The sequence below is a fragment of the Megalops cyprinoides genome, chromosome 7 (assembly GCF_013368585.1).
Source record: "Megalops cyprinoides isolate fMegCyp1 chromosome 7, fMegCyp1.pri, whole genome shotgun sequence".
Lineage (NCBI taxonomy): Eukaryota > Metazoa > Chordata > Actinopteri > Elopiformes > Megalopidae > Megalops > Megalops cyprinoides.
This window is the reverse complement of record NC_050589.1, coordinates 39389822-39403442: the sequence shown is the minus strand read 5'-3', so window position 1 is coordinate 39403442 and position 13621 is coordinate 39389822. Positions and strand designations below refer to the sequence as shown.

The window sequence follows — 13621 nt, the reverse complement described above, 5'->3', positions numbered from 1 at the left end:
GGATTGGGGTTGATGGATCGGAGCGGCTCTTGCTGGTCAATCACGTTCCAGAGGTAAACGTCTGATGATAGATTACAAAAAGATAGCTAGCTACCATAAACCCGACGAGAAAACACTGCAAGGCCTGAAGGATATTGCAAACAAGTTGAGGAACCACTCCATCAAGGCGACATGTGCTTCCAACTCAAGGTAAGTCACCTCACCACTCTGATTTTGTGTTATTTTTGCATATGTTTCTATAAATATTTGTTTAGCAGATGCCGAAACGTTCGGTCGTGTTCATGTTACACGTCATGTCACCTCCAGTTTAGCGTTCACAATGTAGCCAACTAGTTAGCTAGCTAGGCAGTTGTATTGCTAGCATGTGAATTTCAATAAGACAGGTATTTAAACAACAAGCAATGATATGTAGTGGTAGGCATGGTTATTATTTGTACATTTATTTGATTGGCTGAATGCGCTGAATGACGTAATATGGCCCTACTGTACGGAACATTCGCTGGCTGGAACGACCTTATGCGATTGACTGTTTATTTGTCCTGCCGGTCAAACGGGTTAGAATGTCCCGTCCATTCCTTGGAATATGTCATTGCAGTTCGTTGTCCCGCGCGGCATTGACTTTACATTGGAATTCATGGATTGGGACATTCTGTACCCTTTAATGCAATTCACTTCCTTCTTCTTTGTTGGTACCATTGAGAGCATTGTTTTTTTTTATTTAAAACGATCATAGTTACACAATGCAAACCCTTTTACAGTTTAATGAAAATTATATCTTAAAACACATGTTTAGAAAAATTAAGGTTATGAAAAAGGTGGTAGTTCAGTTTCAGAGAATTGTGGAAAAACACATCCGTTCAAAATCTGTCAGTGATAAGTGTTTCTTTTTAATTTAAATATGGGACAGTGAAAAATATTTTTACATTAAAGCTGGTGAATGTGAATAACAGTATTAATCAGTAATTAATGTTAATTAATGATTGACAATCAACATTGCCTTTCAGTGCTTTTTATCTTAACCTCGGCTTGAGAATGCTGGGGGGATATGTAGTGTAACAGGACCGACCCTACGCATAAGCGAACTAAGCGGCTGCTTAGGCCCCCCGTTGCCCCCAAGAGCTCTTGAAATGTCCCACAAGAGAGCTTGAAATGTTTTTTTTTGTGATATATTATACTTAGGGTTGTCAAAATAACGCGTTAATTTCGATTAATTAATTATAGAAAAAATAACGCGTAAAAAAAAAAAACTAACGCAGCATAATCGCACTCTATGATGCCTCTTGACCCATCAGTACGGCTGTGATTCGGTCGTAGTGTGGTGGAAAATTTTGACTAAGAGTATACCCCATATGTAAATTATGAGCATTGCCACTTTCATCGAACCAGAGAAAAGCGGAGCTTGACGTGGTACGATTAAGCTTGTTACATGGTGGAAATAAATTATTGCCAGCAGACATTATAAGCACTGCCAACAGATGTTAGTTTTTGATTTTAACCGCAGTTATTAACTGAAGTTATTGATATATTAGCCATTTACTTTATCTTTACTATACATGTGGAGGTCTGGAAGTGTGTAAGGAAACCAGACAATCTAATATGTTAGCTTTAAAAAAACAATATGTATTCTATTATACTTTGTATGCATGTGAGCAGAAACTAAAGAGACAGTGGGGGTGGGGGGGGGGGGGGGGGGGGGGGGCGTTAGTGTGGGAATTAGATGCTGGCCAGACATTGCCCAGGAGATGGACCGTGACCTGGGGGGGGGGGGGCAGGAGAACAGGAGAATGTGGTGTGACTGTGAAGAATAGTGTAAGGAGAAGATGGGGTGATTTTAAGGGAGGAGTTTGAGTTTCATAAGCAAGCATTGCTTATACACAAAGCGTCATTAATGACGTTTTGTGTATAACAGAAGGAGCTAGGGGAAAGTAATAAAAGAGAAATGTATGCAGACCAAAGGGGGCTAGCTTTTTTGGGGTGTGAATGAATGCTTGGGGAGAGTGAATGGGGGATTTGCTCCGCGTGGACCAGCCCTGGTTTACTGTATGTGATTGATCACCATATACAATAAACCTAATTACATCAGACTCTTGAGAATTATATTTGTTCTTTATTGGGCACTGGAATTCACGTTCTGTAATTATTACAAAAGTTATGTATAAATTATATAACTTACAATTGTTACAGCACAAGTGTGGAGGGAGCCTCCAGTCCGATTGGCCTAGACTGGGAGAGGTTCTCCACCACAAGTGTTTTGTCCCGGTCTGCAGCCACTGTACATATGTGAACGACTGCAAATTTTTCAGGTTTCCAAAATGCCCCACGACATAGTTTTACATCATGGAAACTGTGAAGGTTATCTCTGTAAGCACACCATAAGAGAGACGTCTATCAAATGTAGCTAACTGAATGTACATTTTCAGTCAAGTCGAGTTCCACAGGTTTAAGCAGAATGATCTTTTTGCTTAGACATCAAGGTGTTTCTGACTCTGTAGGTATGTCCTAAAGGCTTCGGGCATTTTTCATTGTGGGCTAACAATCAGTCTGCTTAGCAAGCTCGATGGGTGATGATGTGATAACCTGACTTTGCTTGCTAGCTAGGTAGCTGGTTAGCTATGCTACCTAACGTTACACTGGCCTACACCCACTGATACCTTGTAGGTCTTATCCCTCATGCTCGCCCTGACCAAACCGGCGATATGGCCCTCAAAACAACTGAATTCCTCCACATGCCCTGATTTATAATGATTTTCGCCCCGCTGAAAACTTCGGGTCTCATCCTTAAAGAAGAGGAGAATATGGCTAAGCGACACCATTGCTGCTAACGATGAGCTTGCTTTTGCTGATAGCGATGACTGCTAAAGACGAGCTTGAAAGTTAGCTGGTACAGCGATAGCTGATAACGATGATCAGCCACACTCTAACTAGCAAGACCGGAGAGCGGGAATGAGAAAGCTCCGTGGTTTCATGGGATGTGTAGTTTTTAGCCCATGGACTGCAAGCCGAGTGCCGCAGATGATTACAGCCGTGCTGATATTCAGTATAACAGCACTCCCTCTCGTGTGATATTGCTTTTATGCAACAGTTCTACAAACAAGGCTGTTTATCTAAAAAATAGTTCCTTCAGTATTACATTTACATGTGTTATCAAGCAACACATAAAGTTTCTTGACTGCAGGTTAGTTAGCTAGCTAGCTAGCTCCCTGTTTTTTTATCATACACAAAAAGGCTAGCTAGCTACTTTCTTTCATACCCGACAGCAGGCTCGCCAGCTACTTTTTATCATAAACATAAAGGCTAGCTATACGATAGGCAAGCAAGCCACTTTCAGTCATAGCCCACTACAGGCTAGCGAGTAGGGCTGCCCCGACCAAAGATTTTCCTAGTCAACTAGTAGTCGTTAATTCAAGCCATTAGTCGACTAGTCGTCACACGTCTTTGATGTTAATTTATTTATTTAAATATATATTTCTTGAGGCATCAGAAAATGGTTTGAGTTCCATGGCTGAGAAAGAATCTTTTAAGTAATATTGTTAACACTGTGCTACAAAACCGTAATAATGAGCCTTTAAAATATAAATTTTACAAGTGCACGCATGAAGAAAATTAATGGAATAACCCTTTCGCATGTACGGTCACACTGGTGTGATTAGCCGTTTAGCACGAATGCTAAAACCGGTGTGATTAGAATACCAGATTGGAAAAATTCTAGCTAATTTTAGCTTTGAGGAAACAATGATTTAACGTTAAAAAATATAGCAAATGCTGACTGAATATCATAGAAAATTCTGACTGAATATCATATAATGGTAGGCCCTACTCGTATTCCCAGACCTAATGTCATTGTCTCTCTCTCTCTCTTTCTCTCTCAGGATCAAACGAGCAACATTTTGGTTACGACTCCTGCTTCTTAACCACTATGCTACATTGAATGAATTTAAGGCAGGCAGTGACATTTTTGTGCAACGATAAAAAGAACGGCTCTCAAGTAGGCCTACTACTCGGATCCCTTCATTTGTACCAAAAAGCCTTCAAAAGAGTCGGATCAGTCGCGAATGTTTTTTTTTCTGCAACTAACCGACCAATGAAAACTTGGTCAACTAAGACTCTTCTCATCGACCAACAGTTTGGTCGACTATTAAGGGGCAGCCCTACTAGCGAGCTTCTTTTTAGCATACATGGACGGGCTAGATATACGGTAGGCTTGCTAGCTAGCTATTGTTTATCATACCCAACTGCAGGCTAGCATACATATTCTTTTATATCATACATGAAATGTATCCACATTATACACTAGGGATGTGCATCTCCATCACTGAGGCAGATGCGATACACACCTCGATGCATTGCCAATGATCCGATACATTAAAGATACATATGAAGCAACTACTAATGCCATACAATATGATTCACACCTATTGCGGTGCAGTGTGATTTGACATGATTTGATTCAACACAATGCAATTAAACGCGATACGATGTGATGCAAAAGAATAGAGACACAGCGCAATGCGTCATCAGAAGGAAAACCATGCCCCTCGTGGGGGAAAACATTACGCGAAGCTGAAAGGGAGTGAATGGGAAATTGCGGGACACCGTGTCTTGAAACAACTTGAACATAAAATGTCAACACCAACACAGACTATTTCAGTACCCTTCTGTCCGAAGAAAGGGCCAGATATATAGACAAACTAAGTTTGATTGGACTCTCTCTTCCCTCCCAAAATCAGTGCGGAAAAATGACCTCAAAGAGTGGGCAGCCATCACTTATTTTACTATTACTTGAGGGCTGTACTACTACTGAAGCGAAGTAACTGGCTTATCCAGGTAACTTCAGGAGTAACTTCATGATGTTGGGTGTAACTTCCTGATTAACCCGTACTACAAAAGATGGATAAGTCTTACTCGAGGTATGTTGTCATGGCAATTTACGCTGCATCTCTAAACTGCTCCGAGCAGTTATCTTCGTGGTTAACTCGATGTTACCCTATATAAGCACCGCCCCTTCTGCCTACAATCTTGTCGAGAAAAATGCAGGCACATTTGGAAGACCCAGTCAACACTGGTGCATGGATTGTGAGAGGCTCACTCCGCAGGGCGAGGGTGTTTAGAGACTGTCAGAATCCTCTAGCTTACCCCGATGATGTTCTCTATGAAAGATATCGATTCTCATCTGAGGGAATTCAGTATCTTTGCTGGCTTCTACGGTCAAACATCTCCAATAGCACTTGCCGGAGTAATGCCCTCACTGTTGAACAGACAGTGTGCCTTACTTTACGATATTTTGCCAGCAGACACGTCATGTATTCCATCGGTGATGCTGAACATCTGAGCAAGAATACTGTATGCCGTGCAGTTCACAAGGTGGTATTTGCTCTCACTAAACTGCTGGATGCATTTGTTGTGCTCCCTGGCCATTTAAGCGTTCTCAAGATCAAAGAGGCTTTTTTTATGCAATCGGGGGTAATTCGCAATATAAAAATACTTGGTCTATTTTTAATATGCATAAGCTAGGCCTATATACAGAACACATTTTTTTCCATAGGAATCCCAAGGGTGATTGGTGCGATTGATTGTACGCATATCCCCATTAGAGCGCCCCTGGGAGAACATGAGGGGGATTATGTGAACAGGAAGTCATTTCACAGCATCAATGTTCAGATATTTGATCATGACGTATTTGATCTGACATGTAGGCTAGCCTACATTATTTTGTCCTTAAAATTTCTACTTATATTCAAAACAGACATATTAGGTGGTGATTTTCTTACAATGGTAGTATGTTAAAATCGCCAGAAATCCTTTGTCAGATGACATGTGATCCCCATTTAATGGTGACCAGTCTGAAGGCTTGTCAGAGGTTTGAACAATGTAAGACAACCACCACCCTATATTTCAAACATCATGCTGTATTGTGACAATTCCCTTCTGTCTTTCAAAGGGCGTTTTGATGGCCTGCTGCTTGGGGACAGAGGCTACCCGTGTCTACATTACCTGATGACTCCCTATCCTGACCCACAAACAAGGGCACAAATAAAATATAACATGGCTCACAGTAACACAAGGGTCAGGATAGAGATGACATTTGGGGTCATCAAAGCATGCTTTACTTGCCTGCAAGGCTTGCGGGTGTGTCTGGAGTGGGCATGTGAGCTGGTGGCAGCATGTGTGGTGCTCCATAACATTGCCACTATTAGAAAAGAAAGAGCACCACGCCAGCTGCTGATGCCACCAGATGTAGTGGACCCAGTGACGCTGAATCACCCAACAGGAAGAGCCGTCAGAGAGGCCATCACAAATCAATTTTTTTCACCAATAAAAAAGACACATGAAATTATTTTTTTGATTTATGTGTTTTTTTTTATTTATTGGCATTCCCTTTCCTAGAAATTAAAAGAAAAAAAAAGTTACAGATGATAGAGACATATTGATCAAAGGGTGGTCAATGTATAGCAATACCTTTTTGTCATGTTCCAGTTTTTCTATTTCCAGTTTAAGTTTTTTTATTTGTAGTATTTTCTTCTGGCAGTCGAGCTCAAGCATACGCTTATAGAGCGACTGCACATTGTCAGATCCAGCCTGCACAGCAACACACATTGAGAGAACAAACATGCCATGCAGGATTCAGCATCATTAGTGTTATATATTGTCAGTATGAATAATCCTTTTAATAGCAAAGGAAAAGCTACCCTTTGAGTTCTCTGAGAGGAGGTAGCCATGGGTGGGGAGAGTGATTGATTTAGCTCCTCCTGAAAAACAATAATGCGATTGCCAACTGACCAAAGCTTTGTTCTCTTGAAGGTTCATTCTCATTCAGTAGATGTATGACTGGAAATATCAGCTCATGACAATTTACCATACATAGCCTAGTATTAGCCTATGTTAGTCACCGTTAAATAGACATAAAAGTACAAGTGATGAAATGGGTCAACCTGGATGTGTGTGTCAGACATGGCTGACACAGTCTCCTCTCCCAAGTTCTCCTGAAAAAGAAAAAATAAAGAGAAAAGCTGTTGTGTCAACATATCAGCATTGATAAATCCACAGAACTCTCTTTCCACACTTACCTTTACCTGAGAGTCAGATGAGGGGCATGCTGGTGGCTGGAGCAGATTAATAGTATCTCCCTCAACTGTACATAAGACAGACATGTGAACTACATAAAATTTTAAACTGGGCAATCAAAACAATTAATATGATATTACCTTGTACATAAAGGGTGGACATTGAGCTGCCACCAGGGTCAGAACTGACTGCCCCCTCGACCCCCTCCATTATGGGCCTTCCTCTGTTGTTCGCCATGGCCAACTCCTCTGCCTGTGGAAATGTAGCAGGAGGTGGCCCTCCTCCAGTTTTCACTACCTCTGTCTTTTTTCTGTTTGCTGTGAACACATGAATAGGCTATTATAAGTGTTACACACCACATCTGTACTCAGTATTAATGATGACAACTATTAATGCATACCTCTTGATAGAATATTTTTATATTTCATCTTGACTTGTCACCAGGTATGCTTTCCACCGGGATTGCAGCTGAAATGATTGTTAGAATGAAGTTATTCTTAACATAATAGCATTATATTCATACAGGGAGCCCTACAGCCTAGGTGCTTTGGGGAGTAGATCTTAATTCATTAACAGTGGGTAACGGGTCAGAAATGTAGCCCATGTGTAGGCTATAATTAAACTATCCTAATTGTTTTCACATATTTAGATAGACTATTTACATGTCCTTACATCTCAATCATATTACAAATCAAAGAAGAGTCCGTAAGACAAAATAGACAACATACGACAAGAACACTGTTCTTACGAATTTACTCTGACGGCAATGGGCTGCCAACAAGCCTCCCTGTTAGATTTAGCTGTTAACGTTTCTTTAAACTTCGCATATCCTGACATTAAACGTGCATTCTTCGGGGAAAAATACGGAGCATGAGCCATTATGCAAAAACTCTGCCTGCGCTGCCAAACACGCCCCTTTTATGCGAACACGCACAAACTCCGATTAAGTTAACACCCAATCAACTAACCCACATCTTACTCACTATCGTAGTACCGATTTAGGCAGAGTTTGTCAACCCTGACTTTCCTTGATAACCCAGAGTTAAATCTGAGTAGGTTAAACTCCCTTCGTAGTACAGCCCTCTCTTCTGAAACCAAAAACTCTGAGATTGACAGCTCAGAGTTAGTCAACACAGAGCTCAGGTTTAAACTCAGAGTTTGTTAAACCTGCTTTCTGAAACAGGCCCCAGGTAGGCTAAGCCAGTCAATATTGTCATCTAGATAGCTAACGTTGTGATCAGAATGCTCAAGTCTATAGCTTACTATTGAGCCAAGAGATCGGAGGTATAGCTGACCTCATCAGGTTGGGGGAGGAGTGTTCACTCTCCTGTGCCACACAGGCAGAAATTCACAAGAATGTTAAGTTGGTACTTGTTTCTGTGGTAACTGTTTCCCACTGGTGTGGCCAGGTTACTTCCACTTGTCATATGGACCCTCTCACCTGTGCAGGGATTGAGAAAGAGGATACTTGGAATGGGAAACCCATTCCTAGAGATGGCGTGGAGGGGCTGCTGTCTGACTACTTGGTATAAATCCAGACCAACAAACCACTGTACCCAGATCAGCCCTGTGAGGATTCCCCCCACCTAGACCTCTCCCTCATCCGCCTGCGCTTTCCACATATGTATAAACTGGGGGGAAAGGCGAATGTGGGATCCTGGAGTCATTTTCTGTTTTCCTTAACATTTATTTATGCACATGTTTGCATGCTCAGGATGGACATATTCAGAGCAATTCTTCTCGTAAAAAATTTTTTTAGTTAACATTTGTTATATGTTTATGTAGATTATGTGTATTTGAGGCAATGAAACCATGTTTTCTAGCCTTGACACCCCCTCTTGATCTCAGTGTTGATCTGTATGTGTGTGTGTGTATGCGTATGTGTGTTTTCTCCTGGCCACAGATTGCGACTCGCCGGGCATATGGTGTAGTTCTGGCTAAGCTGGGGCAGGGGAGTCTGAGGGTGGTGGCTGTCGATGGAGACACTAAGAACTCTACCTTCTCTGAAACTTCAAGAAAGCCCATCCAGAATGTTACACTGAGTGCTTCATCGCTGAACACAACATGGTGAGGAAGAGAAGGGTGTGAACTGGCAGTTCTGTCAGGCATTATAATTATGCGTTGCTCACCATCCACTTCTCACAATCCCATAGTGCACTTCACCGCACCATTGCAGCTTTCTACATCAGTAATACAAAGTAATAAATGTTTTTTTGTGATTTTAATGCCTTTTATGTAATTTTGTTTTATGTGTTTTATGTTTTACAGCCTTTTTCTTGGTCATTGACTGAAGCTACAGTATTTGCACTTGCTGTGTTAAGGAGAGCTGCTTTCAGTTTTTTTTTCTGCAGCATTTTTAACCTTCCTTTTGACTGTGCAGGTGAGTGTGGCAGTTGGCTGTGCCACGTGGGACCATACAGTGGCATTTGCCAGCACATTTGCCGCTTTCCTGTCCCGGACCTTTGACCAGATCCGCATGGCTGCCATATCCCAGTCCGATGTTAATCTAGTCGGTTCTCACTGTGGCATTTCTATTGGTGAGAAGTGAGACACTCTGCTGGCCATTAAATCATTGTTCTTTTCCATTTAATGGTTTTTTGTGCTTTCAAATGTGGACTGAATACTTTATCTGGATGATACTTTACTTACTTGGTCAATAAAATGCCCCTTCACAGTGAAAGAGTAACGGGCGATTTTGGTGGAACTGACTGGCCCTGTCCCTGCTTCCGGTACTGAGGTGAGGATGGTCCCTCTCAGATGGCCCTGAAAGACCTGGCCATGTTCAGAGCCATTCCTACCTGCACCATCTTCTATCCCTGTGATGACGTGTCCTCTGAGAGGGCTGTGGAGCTGGCTGCAAACACAGGTTTGGACAGAGAGAGACAGAAAGCAAGGAAGGTTTGAGCCTGAGAGTTTGTATGGGAATGTTTTGTGTGTGTGTGTGTGTGTGTGTGTGTGTGTGTGTGTGTGTGTGTGTGTGTGTGTGTGTGTGTGTGCGTGCGCGTGCACGCTCCTCTAGGGAATTTGCTTTGTCCAGACAAGCCGCCCAGATACTCCTGTCCTCTACCCCCTGGAGGAGAAATTTGAGGTGGGGCAGGCTGAGGTTAACAGAACAACTCCTGCTCACACTGCCAGTGCTGCTGTGTGTTCTGTAGTGTGGCTGTGCTGTATTGTTGTCTTCAGTATAGTTTGTAGTCTTTGTGTGCTGTCATGTGGATATATTCTACTGTATGTCTCAGACCTGAGCTGGTTTTTGCTTTCACTCTTCTCTCTCTCCCTCTCTCTATCTCTATCTCTGTCTCCGTCTTTGTTTTTCTCTCGGTCTTGCTGTGCGTGTGTTCGTGGTGCAGGTAGTGCGGGAGTCGGACAGTGACAGAGTAACAGTCATTGGTGCCGGAGTGACAATGCATGAGGCTTTGGCTGCAGCCGATCAGCTGGCTAGAGAAGGATTGACTGACTGCTGAGTACATCATGCTATAAGCAACCAGTGGCATTTTGTACAGATTTAAGCTCATATCAGCTGCTCTTCGTAATATTATTGATTGATTGATTGATTACTTACCCACTTGAATTAAACATTACTGAATCTTTTAGCAGTCTTTACAGCATCTGCACACCGTGACATCTTAACACATGATCTGTAGCAGGCAGACTGACACTAGTTGGCAGTGTACATTTTCTAAAGGCATGTTTTCAAACCATCTTGCTACACATCCGGTACATCCTGAAGTTTATGGGATGTGTAGAGTCCCACTTGCTTGGGAGATGCACATATTTCAATCTGTTGAATGTGCCACTTAGACTTAGGGGATGCACTGAGAGGATGTGCGCCTGTCTCCCCCTCCTGATCCATTCTGCTTTCTTTAGGTGTGACTATCCGAGTGATTGTCCCTTTGACCATCAAACCCTTGGATTCAGCAACCATTCTCCTCAATGCTCGAGCAACGGGAGGCAGAGTCATTGCTTTGGAGGACCACTACAGAGAGGGTGAGGAGGCAGTACCCATTTCTCTGCTTAGCATCTCTTTCTCTGTCTGTTTTTTTGGAAGGTGGTAATCTTCATCTTAAGTTTACTGTTAGGGCACTGTTGCTCCACAAGATCCAGGTTCTGTTGTAGCTCTTGCTCTGTGGGTGGCCATAAGCATGGAGCAAGAGTGAGGCCAGGAGCCAAAGAATAACAGAGTATCTTTGCTATGTTAACGAGCTCTGTTGTTTGTGGGATACATAAGGGGAGAAATAAAATGTCTTGATTTTGTGGAGCTATGTACATTTGTGGATAATGTCTGAGAATGTTCAAATACACTCATACTTTCTTCAATCTTCATCTTCACACTTTCTTAAATATGTTAGAAAGTAATAAAGTCAGTTTAGGAAATGGTTTTTATGCGACTTGATATCTTGCCAATCGTGGGTTTTTTTGAAATTGTAATTGACCATTTCACAAAAGTAATAAATATAATTTGAGGATAATTTTATACCCTCTCTGTCATTTTGAAAGATAAACTTTTCTGTTTGAGGGAATCTGTTTATACTTTGAGTCAAGAGGCATCCTGCTCTTGTATTACACATTTATTGGTTCAATGATGACACCACTCCGTACACCACTTTGCAAAACTGTGTAATGTAGGCCCTCGTGCTAGATTAAGTCAAATGCTCTTTTAAAGTTGATGAAGGATGGAGAAAGTTAGGCATACTTGTTTATCAGTTAATGTGTCTCCCTTTTCTTTTTTTGCCCTCTCTCTCTTTCTCTATATCTATAGGGGGGCTGGTTGAGGCTGTGTACTCAGTGTTGAGGGCGAAGCCTGATATTGTGGTGCAGTGATCGGCTGTTACTGGGGTGCCACAGAGTGGGAAACCACAGGAGCTGCTAGATCTGTATGGCATCAGTGCTCAGGACATTGTGACAGCTGTCAGCTCCACCTTTGTCAACTGATTGAGCACATCACTGATGTCATCATGCCCCTTTTGCACTCATCCTGTTTTCTGTAAGGTGCTCAGATTCAGACCTTGTGATCCCTTTATGTTCCCCTTCTGTCCTCTTTACATCCAGGCTAAGGTCAATCTTACAGTAAAGGTGACAGGATATGGTTGGTCCTACGATAATGGTGACACAGCAGTATGACACATTTGTATGCTTTCTCTTGAGTCTCTCTACGTTTGGCTTCTTCACCACTATTGCCCATTATCTAATCCTAGCATTCATCTTAAATATACATTTGCTGCAACTATTTCTGTTGTGTTGTAGGAAAATTTCTAAGTCACTGTCCTTTTTTCCTTAATTCTGCTCATGGTTTACTTGTTATTCATTATTCAGTGTTTGACCTTGCGTGTTTGTGAACCCCTACAGAAGTTTTGATTTTGGGTTTTGATTTGGAAGCCTGTACCTCTGTACTTATGGGAACACTGCTTGTAGCCTGATATGCTATTTTACTCGGTAGTCATGGCATTTTATGACCACTAAAACTATTTTTTGGTGTCTGAAGGAATTCATGGCAACTAAGAATGGCTTTACTCCGCATAAGCCTTATAAACTAAACTGAGAGACTCAACCAGTGGCGGCTGGTGAGCTGCAAACAGGGGAGGCTGAAACATTACCTTTAAATCTATCATTACTTGCGAAAATGCTCACGAAACAGCGTAGATTGTCTGTAGTTTGCATGCTTGTGAAAGTTACAACGTGAGGTTTGCAAGGTGTTTATGGCATTTATCGATTTAAATTACATTAATTGCTCATGACATATCACACTTTTTGTGAGGTCTGTGTTCTAAACGTTATTGTTCATTGCACTCAACCTAACTGTTACGTCCCAGATGGGTAATGGCGTCCAGGGGTACGTATGTGGGACGCAACACAAAAAGGAAACAACCAGCCCCCGCTGGCTTGGACAGTGCGGGGGGGGGCAAAGAAAGCACAGACGCGGGAGCAATGTAGGGGAGCACGATATATTACAATATTTACAAGACGATATACAATGACAAACATTCACAGGAAAAGGGGGGGACAACAGACAGTGCCAAAGAAAAGAAAACAAAACAAAACCTACCCTACATACCTATACAAATCCAACTGAATACAAAAACAAAAGGGGTGGCAGAGCCAAACAAAACCTACCTACTCTAACTAACGTAACCAAAAATACACAGGAGCGGCACCTGCCTCTAACCTAACCCTAACACAGCGAACCCTCACACGGGGATCTACCCAGCTTACCTGTCCTCCTCCCACGACAACTGAATGCAACCAAAACCGAGACAAGATCCACAATCGAAGTCAATAAACGATGCAATATCAAAAACACGGCACAGGCAAGTTTGTTAGCAGAAATGATGCACACGACGGTCCAAAAAAAAAAAAAAAAAACAGCGAGACGATCACCCCAAGCATCCAGCATCTTTAAATCGGGGCACCCCGCTTTCTGGTTGCCGGGGGACACCTGCGTCAGGAGAGAGAGAGTGGAAGAGGCGGGGGGGGGGGGTGACCGAGACGCAGGCGAGCCAGACTCCACACGCCCAGTGCGCCGCACGTAACAGTAACCGAAAATTAGTGTAGTCAGCAATTT

The 13621-nt window shown here is 42.4% G+C and overlaps 1 pseudogene; it reads left to right on the top strand.

The window, feature by feature from the left end:
• LOC118780602 lies at positions 1-12639 on the top strand (annotated as a pseudogene).
• The last annotated feature ends 982 nt before the right edge of the window (positions 12640-13621 follow it).